Genomic DNA, 19283 nt, shown 5'->3' on the forward strand with positions numbered 1-19283 from the left:
GGAAATGTAAAAGTGATAGGGTAGGGGAATGGATCTGGGTGGTTACTCTTCAGAGGGTCGGTGTGGACTTGTTGGGAAAAATGGCCTGTTTCCACACTGAAGGGATTCTATGGTTCTATGAAAATTAAATGGTTTGATACTAGCAGGAATTCAAACCTCGCTGGAAGGGTGGCTCACTGTTACATCAAACTGCACTCACTCTGAGACAGCACATTCTTTCAGCACAATAGCTTAAATCCATCTATGATTTAAGACGATGGAACGCTTTGGGATAAAGCATCATTTTTTTTTGTTGAAATTTATTTAATCGTTGAGTGCAATTATTACACTACCACCTTTAACATTATCACGTTGATGTTGATTTCTTTCAAAAAGAAAAAAACCAAGGGAAAAACAATGTTAACCCTTTACTCAGCACTATTAACAGGAGCAATACAACAGCTGATAGGAATGCATGGTTAAAAGCATCATTTTATTCAAGTCTGATCAATGAAAAGCCAATTACAAAGTTAATTGAAACAAAGAACCAGGAGGAAGATAATGATCATGCTTTTATTTTGAAACGGTGACTTAGTTATTTTTATGATACTGCCTGAAAAGATTGTGGGAGCAGTTTCAGCTGTAACCTTCAAACAGAATTGGATAAATGCTTTCTTTATACTTCATTATAGTTTAACACAACTAAGTAACTTGCTTGGCCATTCCAGAGGACATTTAGAGGTTAACCACTTTGCTATGTGTCTAGAATTATATGTAGCTCAGAGCAGGTAGGATGGGACATGCCTTTTCCCTCAAGGGCATAAATGAACCAGATAGGCTTCACAACAACTGACAACTGTCACCATTAGAACATCTTCAATACACAGATTTATTAATTGAATTCAAAATTCATTATCTCTGCCACAATGAGATTTGATCTCACATCCCCAGAGCAACAGTGTGGGTCTCTGGATTACTTAAGTAGTTACTGATAAATGTAACTTGAAAAGGAAAGATTTGCAAGACTAAGCAGAAAGAGTTATTCAACCGAAAATCTGATACAGGCACAACAGACCAAATAGTTTCCTTCTTGCTGTCAGAATCTGTAATGTTAAGTAGCAGCAACCGTATCCTGAGCACTGCGTGGTAATGTCTGAACAAACAGCCTGAGCTTTTACAATGGATGAATGGAAATTACGATCTGTTTGGATATGAATTTCCTGCAAAGTAGTTCCTCAAAGAGAGTACAAAGTTAGATGTTTCATGTCCTCTTCATAATTATGTAACTTCCTTGAGTATAGGCAATGCACTGGGGCTCTTTTTGCTCATAGTCTAACACTTATAAAGTCTCAAATAAGGCTTGCAACATAATAAAACATGATAAATTTAAGTAGCTTCAATTAATGCATATACTTGATGGCCTCAGCCTTTCCCAAAGACATATGCTTGAAAAATTTGTTCGGAGTCAGTTGAAGGCAGAACCTGCAGTCCGAGAATGTGTAATGGACCGGCATAATTCAGTCAGCCAAGTAATACTAAGAGCTCAATATTTATAAACCATGCAATCATTTATTGTACTTACACTTAGAGCGACTTTTAATGAGACTTGCACAGCCACTTTCTGTTAGTCAGTAACAACACAGTACTTTCTACAATCTATCTAGACCCATGTGAGGACTTGCAAGTATCTTCTTAGCCAAGTATATTGAATGATTATTAATGAGTAACTCAGGATGTATCACTGAAAAGAAGATACAATTGCATTCATACAGCAGTTTTAATAAACATGGAATATCTCAAAGCACTTTACAACCAACAAAGTATGTCAAGCGAGATGACTACTGTAATCTCAGGAGACATGGCAGCCTATTATGCTTTCCCACAAACATCAGTGTAATAATCACCCGACAAGTTGCTTAGTGATGGTGATTCAGGGGTAAACATTGGTCAGGGCACTGGAGATAACTCTCTTAACCTTCTTCAAAATAGTACCACAGAATCTTTTCAATCCATCTGTCACAACTCACGAGGTCGTGCATTGAAATCAAGCTCTAATATCCCTGAAGTCATCAGAAATGTAAAAATTTGATTAAACCACAGAATTGCACAATTTATCAAACTGTATAATTCAACTGGAAAGCATATGCACAACAGGTTTTTCCCTTAAAAATAATTATTTACTGTAATAAACAATTTTTCACTTTCAGCGAGAAAGAAACAAAAGGAACATAATTGTTGCTGGAATTATTCATGCGTTTTTGCCAGATTTACTAATTAAAAGATAATTTGAATAATTCATACTCATAAACTCCACAAACAATCCTAAGAGGGGAAGATCAAATTTATCACAGGAGATAGTAGAATCCATTCAGTTCTTAAGGGACAAAATCACCAAAGACACACATGGAAAACCACTGTTTTTTTGTCATTTACACAAATGATTTAGATGAGAATATAGAAGGCATGGTTAGTAAGTTTGCAGATGACACGAAGATTGGTGGTACAGTGGAAAGTGAATAAGGTTATCTACGGTTCCAAAGAGATCTTGATCAGTTGGATCAATGGGCTGAAGAGTGGCAGATGGAGTTTAATTTGGATAAATGCGAGATATTGCATTTTGGTAAAACAAATAAGAGCAGGACTTAAATAATTAAAAGTTGGGCTAAGGGTAGTGTTGTAGAACAGAAAGATCTAAGAGTTCAGGTATATAATTCTTTGAAGTTTGCATCATCTATGATAGGGTGGTTAACAAGGCATTTAGCACGCTTGCTTCCATTGCTCAGACCTTTGAATATAGGAGTTGGGTCATTATGTTGAGGTTAAATTGGATATTGGTGAGGTGTTTTCTGGAGTACTGTGTCCAGTTCTGGTTACCCTGTTATAGGAAGGATATTATTAAGCTGGAGAGAGTTCAGACAGATTTACCAGGATGTTGCCAGGAATGGAGGCTTTGGGTCATGGGCAGAGGGTGGATAGGCTGGGACTTCTTTCACTGTAGCATAGGAGGTTGAGGGGTGACCATATAGAGGTTTGTTTAATCATAAGGGGCATGGGTAAGGTGAATGGCAGGTCTCATTTCCCAACAGTGGGAGATTTCAAGACGAGGTGGCATATTTTTAAAACAAGAGGACAAAGGCTTAATAAAAGACATGAGGGCATTTTTTTTTTACACAGAGAGTGGTTAGTGTGTGGAATGAACTTCCAGAGGAAATGGTGGATACAGGTAGTCTTATAATATTTAATAGATATTTAGATAAACACATGAATTAGAAATGTCTGGAGGGATATAAGCCAAGCACAGGCAAGTGGTACAAGTTTAGTTTAGGATTATGGTCAGCATGGACCGGTTGAACTGAAGGGCCTGTTTCTGACCTGTATGACTCTGTGACTCTATAACAGAACGTAGGAAGGACACTAAATGCTGTGGAACAAGGAATTTTCACAGAAACAGTTATTGCTCTACAACTAAAAGGAATGTAACATAATAGCTCACTTTCAGATAATGTGCTGAAGTAGGAAATGTTGGCAGAAAAGTAACAAACCAAATAGTGACCCAAACAATGAGGTTAATGAGGTAAAACAGTCTACAATAGAAAATAGGTTTAAACTGTGTCTAGGGAATATAGGTGATCCAAACAAAGCCTTTGGCAAGATGATATTTATATCAATAGTAACCTCACTAATTTGAAATTTGATTCAGGGGTGAGTATCGTTACATTGTCGGATACTGTGTTTTCAGCTACGGTTCAAATCTACAGCTGATAACAGTGCAACTACATGGTCCAGGAGATATATCATTTCAGATTAGAAGGCATGCTACAAGTACTTCTCCAACACCTGTGTCAGATAGTATAAAACTTCTATGTACATTACAACCAAGAATTCTTACTCTTAAGTACTAATCATTGAATAATAGAATCCCTACAGTGTCGAAAAAGGCCATTTGGCCCAACAAGTCCACATCAACCTTCTCAAGAGTAACCCACCCAGAACAATTCCCCTATCTTGTTACTCTACATTTACCCCTAACCTAATGCATCTAACCTACACATCGTTGAACACTATCGGCAGTTTAGCATAGCCATTTCACCTGCCCTGCGTATCTTTGCATTGTGGGAGGAAACCAGATCACCCAGAGGAAACCCACGCAGACACAGGGAGAATATGCAAATTCCACACAGACAGATGCCCGAGACTAGTTTTGAACTCATGTCCCTGGCCCTGTGAGGCAGCAGTGCTAACCACTGACTCACCAAGCCGCCATGTGAAGACGTATGTTAATCTCAATCATCTTCAGGTAATGGAAGGTGTCAAACTAGTTTGAGTCAACAAATAACTGGTCTGGAAACAGCCAGTTATAGAACAATAGGTCAAGAAAATTTAGTTAACGGACAGCTGGTTGTGGAACAAATGGTCAAAGGACAACTGGCAAACAATTTCATAGGACTCCCTAGACTCAGGGAAGAACATAAGCAGACAATTGACATAACTGAGATTAGCTCCAGTGTATAAGAAATGTAATTTATATTGTCAACAAGGTGGAAACCTGTCTATATTATGGATTGGCAGAAATGCTTTTCATTGCTATCAATACTGAAAAGAGTTCAGGCTACTTTGCAAGCAAACACTAACAACCAGATAGTCAATGAGCAGTTTATCTGACTTGAACTCGCTGATGCATCCTCAGCTGAATTCATTCAAAGTGTAACAAAGCTTGGTGAACAAATAGTTATGAAGGATTGAAATACTGAAGTGCTTGGAGGATACATGCTCAAACAGAGAAATTAATTTCCCTATCCTCCCTGAAAAATACGCTCAGCAACAGCAATGTTGATCATGCCAAGTAAGAAGCAATCCACGAATAGCAGAACTGAGAAAATGAATGTGGTAGTTTCTGCAATCACTGAGGCCCAATATTAAAAGTGACCAAGCAAATCACCAGGTTAACATAGGAAGTCTATACACTTCAGCGTGGGTTTACTGGCAGATTATAAATAAATACTCAGCTGACAACCACTGAAGATGTGGTACATACAATCCGTTCGAAGCCTCTAACAAGATGGGGTGACCAATGGCCAGACAGCTAAGATATGGTTAAGAAGAAATTACCTGGTTCAAAGATTCAGGAAACTAACAAGAAATAGCCCATTTCACAAAGTCAAACGTTTTCTGTGAAGGAAATACATGGAATTAAAAGTCTTCCAAATGCTGCAGTGCAATTGCCAGATTCATCTAGAAAGACATCCTCCAAGAGATTAAAGGCCCTCCAGCTTAAAGGAATTTTCAGCTCACACACTGTCAGGAACACCATCAAAGTCAACAATCTTCAAACCATTGATTAACTAAACTTCCAAGTCTAAAGAAAATATGTTCTGGGAAAATAGTGAAACCTCCAGATCACCTGAATTTGTGATTTCATATACTTTTGGTGGGGGGAGGAGGAGGGCAGCAGGTTGTAGAAAGAGCTGTTATACACAGAATATATTATATTATTGGTAGAAAGGAAAATGGCTTGAGGGAAAATGTTGGAAATGGGTGTAAAGGTTTAGTGGAGTGCTTTAAGCTACACCCAGCAAGACGATGCCACATGGACATGGGAAAAGGTGAGGTTCTTCAAGGAGTGAGACCTGCCATGGACCAATGTCTATATCTCAGTGTAATTTATGACACATGCTGACATACAACAAACTTCAGCTTGTTTAAAACAAGGGCCTCTTCTGATCAGACTAGCAATTGGTTTCCCTGACTCACACTAAACCTGGCTGGTCCTGGAGGTCCCTGTCTTAAAAGGGCATGGTGGCAGCAACACAAGCCCTTGGTAAGAATAGTACTAACACTGCAGACACCATGATGGTCAGCGGATAAAATTGCTCATATAACAGCGAACTGAAGTGAGAGAGAGAATGGGGAAGAAAAATTTTCTTTAACTTTTATAAAAAAAAACTTTTGCTCATCTGGTGAGGGATCATTGAATCACAGAATCCCTACAGTGTGGAAAGAGGCCATTCGGCCCACCAAGTCTGCACCTCCCCTCTGAAGAGCATCCCATCCAGTCCCAGCCCCCTACTCTATTACCACAACCCTGCACTTACCATGGCCAAGCAACTTAGCCTACACATCCTTGGACACTATGGACAATTTAGCATGGTTAATTCATCTAACCTGCGCATCTTTGGACCATGGGAGGAAACAGGAGCACCTGGATGAAACCCACATAGACACGGGGAGAATGTGCAAACTCCACACACACAGTCGCCCGAGGCTGTAATCGAACCTGGTTCCCTGGCGCTGAGAGGCAGCAGTACTAATCACTGAGCCACTGTGCCACCCAAAATTGCATACTGGAAAACTTAAACTTTCTACTTTGAGCACATGGATCAGCATTGAGCACTCCCAGCTCAAGTTCATCTCAGGCATCCAGTGTTTTATCATCCAAAAGCTAAGTTTCCTTGCAGCTTTGTTTAATCAGATTGTTAATTGGTGCATAATAATAAGCTGTTGTGTGTTGAGAACTTAGAGGAGTGAATTGAGACCACCCAGGCTCAAGCCTATTATGTTTTGACCTTTGCAGTTAGTAAAATTAAAACTTCTAACTCTTTCTAGGCCCGAGGAGCGAAAAGCCTAAATTTCTAAAGGCATATTAATTTATAATTTGGATGCGTGTGCGTGGTGCGCAGGTGTGTACGTGTGCGAATGGGGGAATCCATATTTGTGGGTGTGTTTATGGGTGTGGATGTGAAGGAATTGGGGGTGTGTATGTATGTGAGGGTGGTTGTGTATTTGTGGGTGTGTGTGTGCAGACGTGTGTGGTGGTGCGTGCGAGTCAGTGTATGTGTGTGTGTGGGGATGTGCATATGTTCATATACGTACATTTGGCTGTGGGTTGTGCGTGCGTGCACATGCGTGGCGGTGGATGCGGGCGTGTGTCCATGGAGCACACCTTTGGGAAACAATGAAAAAGAAAACTCAATAAAAACGGAATACATTTCATTCTGTGCAACAATTGTATCAGACCATAGCTGGTTTAAAGCTCCCATAGTGCCAGCCAGCTAATCCTTTAATTGACAGGGTACTTTTTGAAGTACCATTGTGGCCAGAATTTCACTAGGATTGCTAATTCCCAGGATTTCCAGAGATTTTAGGAATTAAACATTAATTTCCAGGGCTGTTTGGGAGCGATCTGGGAGAAAAATCTGACAGGCATTAAAGAAGTTCAGTTTTTTCATTTTCTTTGATCACCTGCATTTACTTGCTATATAACTTTTGGAGATGCTGATAAAAACCATTTGACTGAGTGGGGTATTAAAAAGTGATGAAACCTTCAGGTATAAGTCCAAATGGAGATAGCAACCTTGGACCTTGCATAAAGCAAACATATATCATGGTTGTGGAGAAAGTGAGGACTGCAGATGCTGGAGATCAGAGCTGAAAATGTGTTGCTGGAAAAGCGCAGCAGGTCAGGCAGCATCCAAGGAGTAGGAGAATCGACGTTTCGGGCATGAGCCCTTCCTGAAGAAGGGCTCATGCCCGAAACATCGATTCTCCTGCTCCTTGGATGCTGCCTGACCTGCTGCGCTTTTCCAGCGACACATTTTCAGCATATATCATGGTTGTGCCATATAGCCTGGTTGCTTGCAGAATCATGCAATATTTATTCTCTACTCACTGTTAAGCATGACAGCACATTCACAGGTCACTGAGATTTATAGACTGTCACCAATCAAATTGAAAATATGAAAATGAAAGCAGGTGGATATTTCTCACTGGAGCATGGCTATTAAGGAAGAATGTTTTCCTTTTCAGAACAGTATTCAACTATAAATTTTCAGCCACGTCATTCCACATAATGTAAAACTACCTCATGCAGGAACAATTACAACTGGAAGGGACGGCATTGGTCCTTTAGAGAGTGAAATCTGTCGTCCTTATCTGACCTGGACTACATGTGATTCCAGATCCATGGCTTCATTAACTGCCCTCTGAAATGGTCCAGAAAACCACTCAGTTTAAGGGTAATTAGGGATGGGCAACAAAGACTGGCATTGTCTGTAATGTCCATATCTCCTGAAAAAAAGAAAATCAGGATGGCATAACCCTCAAAGCACTCTAAACCACTATGATGCAATTCTGATTCCTTCTCACAACACTAACTGGGGTCTCAGTTTCTCAACAGGACTATCAAAGGAAACAAAAAAATCAACTAACTGTAGTTTATGTCGGGACTTCCACATCCTCAGTATGTCCCAGTGCATTTCATGGCCAATGAATGTTTACAACTGTAGTCACTGCTCTCAGACTGGCAAAGATAACACCCAATTTATACAAAGGAAGGTTCCACATCAAACAGATTAATGACCAATCAATCTATTTTAGCAAAGAAATAAATGCTGGTGAGGAATTGGCAGAAAAGGTTTCAAATAATCTCACGAATGACAGAAGTGATCTGGTAGAAAGTCTCACCTAAAAGATGACAGCTCCATGAGTTATGATGTCCCTTACTGACTGCTCAAGTGTCAGTCAGCATTACATAGCTAGGAGCATAGGAACTGTAGTTAGTTATTTAGCCTATAAGACTGCTCTGCCAGTTAATTACAGCATGGCTGATCATCTCTCTCACTGATACTTTTCCACACTGTCTCACAGTGATATCCTTTCATATCATTAGTTTCCAAAATCAGTTTGATGAGCTGTTAAATCTGAGAAAGATAATTTTTTCATATGCAAATATATTGAGAGATATTGTCCAAAGACAAGTATATGGAGTTAGGCCACAGAACAGCCATGATCACATTGAATGGTGGAACAGGCTCGAGAAGCTGAATGGCCTACTCACGCTCTTATGTTCCCAAACCTATCAATTTCTTTTTTGAGCATGCCCAATATAAGAGCTTCATTCCTTAGCCCTCTGGGATAAGGAATTCCTAAGATTCACTTCATGCATCTATCACCTAACCCCAAAACCAAATTTCATTCTATTCCGCATTTACCTCACATACTTACCCTTTCACTGAGACTGTCAAATTGGCAGGCTTATTTTGTTGAACATTTAAATCACAGAATACTGCAAAGGTCTGCTGCAAAAAGGATAATGATTTCCACAAAATTCACCATCACTGTTGGATTCATAAATTCCTGTTCAGGTTCATAACAGGAGGTCCCTGTCCAGAAATTTCCAATACAATCCTGTGAAGGCAATTGGGTAATTTTTAATCCAATCAAGGTCGGAAATAGGATTTACAATCCTGATTGGAATATCTTGCACTGGGTCTCTCTCCCTCATACTGTTGAGGTGCTTGCCAGGTTGCTGGTGTGGTTGGACACTGTAATTTTCTGACACTAGATTACTGTCACTGAACCAGTGTGATACTTGGAATCAGCAAGTGCAGCCAAGAAATTGGAGAGAAGACTCACCCTGTATTGATTCTGTGGTTGTTTATTTTCAATAACCTTGCTGATCATGAAGCTGTTGGTATTCCCTAATCCATTCATGACTGAGTGATTTGATCTGTAAACTGATGAAGGGCTTCTGCCCGAAATGTCGATTTTCCTGCTCCTCAGATGCTGCCTGACCTGCTGTGCTTTTCCAGCATCATTCTAATCTTGACTCTGATCTCCAGCATCTGCAGCCCTTACTTTCACCTATAATCAACACTGGTCATGTTATAAATGGAAGTTCTGCTTTTTCAAAGTAGCTGGCCCATATGAAACACAGGCTGAAACTGGGACCGACTTTTCCCAGTTGGTCAATATCATGTGTCTACAGGCTTTGCTTTATTACAATCCTCAAAAAGTCTTCCTTTGCTGGTTATTTGCAGGCAAGCACCTTTCCTGCTGTCTCTCTACTGCTAGCCTACTGATAACGTGGAACAATCCTGACTGTGACATGATGCTAATACAATCTACAGGACCGTGATTTTCAAACCTGGCCTACATTGGGTCCTGACCATAGAGTTGCTTTGGCACAGATGGAAGCCATTTGACCAACTGAACTGATGTCAGCTCTTTATAGAGCAATCAGTTCATTTCCATTTCCCCCTCCATTCCCATCTCCCTGTGAACATTTTTTTCCGTCAAATGCCCATCAAATATCCCTTTGACATTTGTCATTGTCTCTGCTTCCACCAGCCTCACAAGCAGCAAGTTAATACTACTTATTGCATAAAAGAAGTTCTCCTTCACATTCCTCCAATGCCAAAACTGTCCTCTACACCTTCCATCAACTAATAAAATAGAGATAGCTGAATAAGGATGTATTGCAGCTGTACTATATGGGAGCTAGTGAAAGCTGGTGTGAATCATGGCAATCACATATGCAGAAAGTGTTGGCTGCTCGATCAGCTTCATCTCAGAACTGATGAGGTAAAGTCCAAGTTGCGGACATTGCAGCACATCAGGATCTCAAAGGTGTTGTTGTCCTGAACTTTGGCGCCATGTGGCTGAACAGAAACTTGGAGTGGAAGGGTCAAAAAAAGAGGATGCAGAAATGCTTCAGTGTGATTTGGAAACGTTGCATGAGTAGGCAAATGCATGGCAGATGACGTATAATCTGGATGAATGTGAAGTTGTCCATTTTGGTGGCAAAACAGGATGGCAGATTTTCATCGGAATGGCAATAAATTGGGAAAGGGGGAGGTGCAATGAGACCTGGGTTTCCACATATAGTAGTTGCTAAAAGTAAACATGTAGATGCAACAGGCAGTGAAGAAGGTAAATGGTATGTTGACCTTCATAGTGAGAAGATTTAATTACAGGAGTAGGGATGTCTTACTGCAATTGTACAAAGCCCAGGTGAGACCACACCTAGAGCATTGTGTACAGTTTTGGTCCCCTTATCTGAAGAAGGATGCTCTGGATATCATAGAAAGCTATAAAATTCTAATAGAAGTAATGATGTGGAGGTGCCAGTGTTGAACTGGGGTGGACAAGGTTAAAAATCACACAATAAAGGTAGGCAGGGTAAATGCCGGAAGGATATTCTTGATGATTGGGAATCCAAAACAGAGGTCACAGTTTTAGGATACAAGACAGGTAATTTAAGTCTGAGATGACGAGAAGTTTCTTTACCCAGACAATGGTGAGCCTGTCGAATCCTCTGCCACACAATGCAAAACATTGAAACCAAAACATTGAATATTTTCAAGTAGGAATTAGACATAGTTTTTCATGCTAAAGGAATCACAAGGTAGGTGGAGAAAGCAAAAAAGGGTCCAGAATTGGATTAAAAAACCCTGAAATTTCTGGAGAACCTCAGTAGGTCTGGCAACGTGTGGAGAGAAAGTTGAGTTGGATCGTCAACCAAAATTAACCACTGACTTCCATTATAACACTAGGAATTTTTTAAAAACACCCCCTCCAGCTTCTGTATTCTTTTCATAATTTGGAAAGCAAAACTATTCAGAGTGCTTCAAATATGTCTTCTCTGCTTTTCAACTCTTCCTACAAGATATAAATCTTCATGATTTCTTTGCTGTTTCATAGATTAACTAACTTGAATTGGAATTCTTATTTGTTTATTGGTATACACAGATTCCTTTGCACTGAAACTTTCCTACAACACACAGACCTTTTGTGAAGCTTATTTGCCAATGAAGTTTATCAATGTCTATCTGTACACTTTCATAATCCTCTCCATTATTAACTACACTTGACAATCTGGTATCATCTACAAAGTTTGAACCTGGACTTTTAATTCCAGAGTATGAATTGTTTACTTGAATGGTGATACCACTACTAATCCTCGTGGAATACCATTTCTCACATTTTGCCAAGCCAAGTGACTATCTTTAACTTTCACATTACTGTATATGCAATTCACTGTCCACTATGCTACTTGGTTCCTTTCTCCATTGTTTAGGCTATAGTCATGAGTGCTCCTTGCAGCTCCTTAAGGAATGTAAATAACCATAAGAGATACCACAGTGATTCATGTTTTTAAAAAGCGATCAACAAACTTAACAAATCTCTTTGAAGAGGTAACAAATTTTGTATGTGTGGGAAATGTAGTCGATGGAGTTTTTTAGATATGCTGACTCAGACACGTTTGGGATGATGGCATCTAACCATTTCTGAGATGATTTATGGGTTTTTGCCAATTTAGTCGAAGTATTAAGGTTGAAATTCACTAGTTTGAAATTATGACTCTTGTCATTTGCAGAGCCACTGGGGACTACAAGTTTGCTTTTTACACACCACCCAGTATAGCTTAGATCAACATCAAATGCAAGGCACAATTTTCTACCCATAGATGGGGGCTCAGCACTTTTAGGAAGAGTATATGAGCAAATGGAGAATCAAAAGGCTGAATGAAATATACATGGCTTCTTTGGATTTCCTGTTAAGATGATTTATTATTCAATTTACAATTTCTTCCCAGCTATAAACCTCCTGTGAAATTTGTTTCCTGAAGTTGAGATATATAGTACTTGTTGTAGTGGTCCATGAGTAAAGTTGACAAGATGGCCTCCTGGGGCTTTATAGCTGCCACAAAATGTCTGAAAGGGGTTGGTAGCTACATTTAGCAGATGTTTACAGTCTGACTTGTGGTCTCCCATATAGAGATACTGGATAAGATGTTTCTTTCTCCATAGAAGGAAACATTAGAGATGTTACTTAGATTTCTGTAAACAGTCAGTCCTAAACAAATAAGCATTTTAATAAGGGACATTTTTGAAAGGCCTTGTTTAGCCACAGTCTGAAGTTTGTTACTTAGTAAAAAGTTGACAGAAAAGTCTGATCTTACAGTATTCTGAACTTTTTAGGCAATTGTAAAATTAGAAATGTAAACAACAAATTAATGTGAAAAGGTTGGTTGCATTCCTTGAGCAAATGTTTATAGGCAGTAGAGAGGCCCTTTGCATTATTAGGGAGATAAGGCAATAAATGATGTAAACAGACAACCTCTCTGTGGACTGTTTTCAAGACATCAATATTTATTTCCCCAAGTTCCCTCATTTCCATGTCTTTCTCCATAGTGAGAACTGACGCGAAATATTTGTCTGAAAATTAGCTGCCACATTAAGTAAATCACAAAAGTGACTATGCTTCCGAAGTACTTAATTAACTGTGAAGCTCATTGTGACATCCAGAAGTCAAAAAGGTTTTTTTTTAATGCAAGTTATTTTCTTTCTCAGTTGAGGCTAATTCCAATTATTTCAAAATTTAGCCATTATCTAATATAATCCTCTTGCATGCACATCACGAGTCCCATTCTTCAATATGTTGTCTATTAAGTACATTCCAAAAGAAATGATGTTTTCACCAAGGTGTCTTTTTCTTCTCATTTTCTTTCATAATACTTTCCAGCAGTTTTTCTTTGTTTTATTTGAATTCTAATTGACCTCCTCCTCCACTTCTTAAATCACTGGAGAAAAATCTTTTAATTCAGCTGAGTTGCCAATTAACCAGATGAAATCCAAATCAACATAGCAGAAAGTATATTTTTCCTTTCATAAAAAAAAGGATACTAGTTTTATAATAAAATACCCTCCAGAATTCTTCTAGTACACATTTGTTCATGGATTTTGGACATTACTGGGTATTTTATTACCCTTTCCTAATTCATTTTGTGAAGGTCATGCTGAGTCATCTTCTTGAATTGCTGCAGTCCATGTTGTACAGACTTAACCACAATGTTGTTCAGGTGGGAATTCCAAGATTTTGACCCAGTGACACTGAATGAACGGCGATATATTTCCAAATTAGGATGATGAATGGCTTGGAGGGAAACTTGCAGGTCACAGTGTTACCATGTATCCACTGTCCTTCAAAGTGATAGAGGTCACACATTTGGAAGGCACTGTCAAAGAAGCTCTGTGAGTTGTTGCAGTACATTTTGAAGATGGTGCAAATTATGTGTTAATGGTGAAGGGAGTGAATGCTGAAGGTGGTAGACAGGGTACCAACCAATGATGCTGCTTAGCCCTAGACAGCATTGTTGGAATTGCACTGACCTCAGCAAATAGACTGGATTCCACCATCAACTGCTTTGAGCTCTGTAAATGGTGGATAGGCTGTGGAGAGTCAGAAGGGGAGATACTTACTCCCGAAATACCAGCCTCTGATACGTTACTACAGCCGCCACAGTATTTAGCTATTGCATTCTGATCACCACCAGGTGATCACCACCAGTGATAACCACTAGGATATTTGTGGTGGGAATTCAGCAACAATAATATCAATGGGAGGTAGCGTAGCTTTCGCTTCTTGGAAATAGCATTGTATGCAGGTGCAGCAAGTAATCAGGAAAGCTAATAGAATGTTAAGGTTTATATCAAGGAGAACTGAATGCAAGAGTAAGGAGGTTATGGTTCAGTTAAATAGGGCATCGGCAAGACTGCATCTGGAGCATTGAGTACAGTGCTCGTCACGATACTTACAGAAGGTTGTTCATGCATTGGAAGCAATTCAGAGAAGGCCTAGTAGACTAATATCTGGAATGAGGTAAAAACAATGACTGCAGATGCTGGAAACCAGATTCTGGATTAGTGGTGCTGGAAGAGCACAGCAGTTCAGGGAGCATCCAAGGAGCTTCGAAATCGACGTTTCGGGCAAAAGCCTTTCATCAGGAATAAAGGCAGAGAGCCTGAAGCGTGGAGAGATAAGCTAGAGGAAGGTGGGGGTGGGGAGAAAGTAGCAGAGTAAGAGCTTCAGGGCAGAGGAAATGACCTGGGAGTTGCAGTGGGAGAGGGACTCCCTGAGATTCTTGTAGAGAGAGGAGGAAAACTTCTTCAAGGCAGGCATCCTTGCAAGAGGATTCAATGAGCAGACTGCCTTTTGTAGAAAGGCTAGTCTTGAATCCTTTGGCATTCAGAAGTGTCAAAAGCGACTTCATTGAAGCATATAAGATTCTGAGGGGACTTGACCAGTTGGATGTTGGAAGGATGTTTCCTCTTGTAAGACAATCTAGAACTAGGGGTCATAGTTATAAAATAAGGCGACGTCCATTTAAAACAGAAATGAGGAAATACTTTTTCTCAAAGTTTTGAGAATCTTTGGAATTCCCTTTCTCAAAAAGCAGTGGTTAAGCATCTTTCAAAGTTTTCAAGGCAGGAGTGAGATAGATGATTGTCAAGGTTTAAGATTAAAATTAGATCGCCCATGATCTTGTTGAATGGTAGAGCAGACTTGAAGGCCCAAGTGGCCTATTTTGTTCCTTGCTCTTTATTTGTAGATAATCATTGCAGATAGTGGACGCAGACATGGGGATTGCTGGGTACGTGAACCAATATAGTCAGGTTGGGGCTAAACCTGAGACACTGCACATGTAGTGTATCCAACCCGTCCTCCTCCTCCTCCAACCAAAAAGAAACAGAGTCTGTAGAGGGTTGGTAAAGTAAGGCTTTTCTTTTTCATTTATTCAATCTCTGTTGGTCATTCAGAGAAGAGGGGATGGATGCTAGGGCAGTTGCATGTTCCTCTTGCAGGATGTGGGAGGTGAGGGTCACCATTCGTGTCCGCGCTGACTTCGCCAGCAAGAAGAGTACCCAACTCCAGCTCCTCAGAGACCACAATAGGGAACTGGAGCTGGAACTGGATGAACTTCGGATCATTCAGGAGGCTAAGGGGGTGATAGAGAGGAGTTATTGGGAAGTAGTTACACTTAAGTTACAGGATAAAGGTAGCTGGGTGACTGTCAGGAGAGGGAAAGGGAAAAGAAAGACAGACACATTGTGGCCATTCCCCTCAATAATAAGTATACCATTTTGGATACTGCTGGGGGAGATGACCTAACGGGAAAAGCCACAGCGGCCAGGTTTCTGGCACTGAGCCTGGCTCTGTGGCACAGAAGGGAAGTGCGGAGAATAGAGGAGCCTTAGTGATAGGAGATGCAATTGTGAGAGAAACAATCATGAAATTGTGCAGTTGCGAGTGAGACTTCTGGATGGTATGTTGCCTCCTGGGTGCCAGGGTCAGGGATGTCTCAGATCGAGTCTACAGGATTCTTAAGTGGGAGGGAGAGCAGCCAGAAGTTGTGGTACACATAGGTACCAATGACATAGGTAGGGAAAGAGAAAAGAACCTGAAAAGAAACTAAAGGGAGTTAGATTGGAAGCTAGAAGTCAGGACGGGCAGAGTAGTAATCTCAGGATTGCTACCAGTGCCACGAGCTAGTGAGGCTAGAAATAGAGAACGAGTGCAGATGAACATGTGGCTGCAGGGCTGGTGTAGAAGGGAGGACTTCAGATATGTGGATCACTGGAATACCTTTTGGGGAAGGTGGGACCTGTACAAGAAGGACGGGTTGCACCTGAACTGGAACGGCACCATTATCCTGGGCGGGAGGTTTGCTAGAGCTCTTCGGGTGGGTTTAAACTAGATTGGTGGGGGGTGGGGGGGGTAAGAACAGAAGCTACTGGTCAGATGATGGAGTAGGTAGTGAACAGTCAGATACAGCATGCAGTGAGTCGGTGAAGAGAGATAGGCACTTGATAGGGCAAAGTTGTGGTTAGTGTCTTGGGTTGAAGTGTGTCTATTTTAATGCAAGTATTATCAGGAATAAGTGTGACAAACTTAAAGCATGGATCAGTACTTGAAACTATGATGTTGTGGCCATTACGGAGACTTGGATATTGCAGGAGCAAGAATGGTTGTAGGATGTTCCACAATTCAGACGTTTCAGAAGGAATGGTGGGGTGGGGTGGGGGGACGTATATAAGAAGTGGAGGAGTGATATCAGGGATAGTATTATAGCTGTAGAAAAGGTGGTCATCAAGGAGGGTTTGTCTACATAGTCAGTATAGTCAGAAACAGGAAAGGAGCAGTCACTTTATTGGGAGTTTTCTATAGAACCCCCAATAAGAACAGAGACACGGAGGAGTGGATTGGGAGGCAGATTTTGGAAAGGTGCAGAAGGAACAGGGTTGTTGTCATGGATGACTTTAACTTCCCTAATATTGATTGGAACCTACTGAGTTCAAACAGTTTGGATGAAGCAGTTTTTGTCAGGTGTGTCCAGGAAGGGTTCCTGACTCAATATGTAGACAGGCCAATGAGAGGGGAGACCATATTGGATTTGGCGCTTGGCAGCGAACCACGCCAAGTGTCAGATCTCTCGGTGGGAGAGCATTTTGGTGATAGTGATCACAACACCTGAACCTTTACTATCCGCATGGAGGGAGATAGGAACAGATGGTATGAGAAAGTATTTAAATGGGGGTGGGGGGTGGAATTACTATGCTATTAGGCAAGAACTGAGGCACCTACATTGGGAATAGATATTCTCTGGGTAATGCACAAAAGAAACGTGGCGGTTGTTTAGGAAGCATTTGCTGATAGTGCTGGATAGGTGTGTCCCACTGAGGCAAGGAAGGGATAGTAGGTTGAAAGAACCTTGGATGACAAGGGATGTGGAACATCTAGTTAGGAGGAAAAAGGAAGCTTACTTAAGGTTGAGGAGGCAAGTATCAGACAGGGCTTTACAAGGTTACAAGGTAGCCAGGAAGGAACTGAAGAATTGTCTTGGGAGAACTGGAAGAGGGTAGGATTCAGGAAAACTCTAAGGCATTCTACACTTATGTGAGGAACAAAAGGATGGCCAGAGTAAGGGCAGGGCCAATCAGGGATAGTGGAGGGAAATTGTGCCTGGAGTCGGAGGAGGGTGGGGAGCTCCTTGATGAATACGTTGCTTCAGTATTCACTACTCAGAGGGACCTTGATGTTTCTGAAGACAGTGTGAAACAGACTGATATGCTTGAACAGGTTGATGTTAAAAAGGAGGATGTGTGAAAATTTTGAAAAAACGTAAGGGTAGATAAATCCTGTGGGCCGAAGGGGATATATCCTAGGTTACTACAGGAAACAAGGGAAGAGAGTGCAGCGCATTTGGTGATGATCTTTGCATCTTCACTGTCCACTGGAGTAGTGTCAGATGATTAGAGGGTGGCAAATGTTATTGTCTTGCTCAAGAAAGGGAATAGGGATAATCCTGGGAATTACAGATCAGTCAGTCTTACATCTGTAATGGGCAAAGTATTAGAGAGGATTCTGATAGACAGGATTCATGATTACTTGGAAAATCATAGTTTGATTAGAGATAGTCAGCATGACTCTGTGAGGGGCAGGTCATGCCTCACAAACCTTATTGAATTCTTTGAGAATGCGACAAAACACATTGATGAAGGTACAGCAGTGGATGTGGTGTACATGGATTTTAGCAAGACATTTGATAAGGTTCCCCATGGTAGGCTTATTCAGAAAATAAGGAGGCTTGGGATGCAGTGAAATCTGGCTGTCTGGATACAGAATTGGCTGGCTCATAGAAGACAGTGTGGTGGTAGATGGGATGTATTCAGGCTGGAGCTCGGTGACCAGGGATCGGTTCTGGGACCTCTGCTCTTTGTGATTTTTATAAATGACTTGGATAAGGAAGTGGAAGAGTGGGTTAGTAAGTTTGCCGATGGCATGAAGATTGGTGATGTTGTGGATAGTATGGAGGGCTGTTGTAGGTTGCAACGGGACATTGACAGGATGCAGAATTGGGCTGATAAGTAGCAGATGGAGTTCAACTGGAGAAGTATGAAGTAATTCACTGTGGAAGGTTGAATTTGAATGCAGAATACAGGATTAAAGGCAGGATTCTTGGCAGTGTGGAGGAACAGAGGGATCTTGGGGTCCATGTCCATAGACCCCCTCAAAATTACCACCCAGGTTGATAGTCAGAAAGTGTGGTGCTGGAAACGCACAGCCGGTCAGCCAGCGTCCAAGGAGCAGGAGAGTTGACGTCTTGAGCATAAGCCCTTCATCAGGAATGGGGGTGCTTATGGAGCTGAAAGATAAATGGGAAGGGAGAGGTAGGACTGGGTGGAAGGTAGCTGGGAATGCGATAGGTGGATGAAGGTGGGGATGATAGGTCGGAGCGGAGGGTGGAGCGGATAGGTGGGAAGGAAGATGGGTAGGTAGGACAGTTCAAGACAGCGGTGCCGAGTTGGAGAGTTGGATCTGGGATAAGGTGGGGGAAGGGGAAATAAGGAAACTGGTGAAATCGACATTGATCCCATGGTTCCAAGGCAGAAGATGAGCCATTCTTCCTCCAGGCATCAGGTGGCTAGAGTTTGGCGGTGGTGGAGGCCCAGGACTTGCATGTCCTTGGCAGTGTGGGAGGGGGAGTTGAAGTGTTTGGTGGGGTTGTTTAGTGCATGTCCCAGAAATGTTCACTGAAACATTCCGCAAGTTGGTTGTTAAGAAGGCGTGTGGTGTGTGGGCTTTCATTAGCAGGGGGATTGAGTGTAAGAGCTGCGAGGATATGCTGCAGCTCTATAAAGCCCTGATTAAACCATACTTGGAATTTTGTGTTCAGTTCTAGCTGC

General features: G+C 41.2%; 1 protein-coding gene across 7 annotated transcripts in view; it reads right to left on the minus strand.

Moving 5' to 3' along the window:
* fcsk (fucose kinase) overlaps positions 1-19283 on the minus strand; it is a 387175-nt gene that overhangs the window by 103171 nt on the left and 264721 nt on the right. The gene's annotated exons all lie outside the window — the stretch shown is intronic.

The sequence above is a fragment of the Chiloscyllium plagiosum genome, unplaced genomic scaffold, assembly GCF_037043375.1.
Source record: "Chiloscyllium plagiosum isolate Xiang-an unplaced genomic scaffold, Cpla_swu_hap1 HiC_scaffold_17, whole genome shotgun sequence".
Taxonomy (NCBI): domain Eukaryota; kingdom Metazoa; phylum Chordata; class Chondrichthyes; order Orectolobiformes; family Hemiscylliidae; genus Chiloscyllium; species Chiloscyllium plagiosum.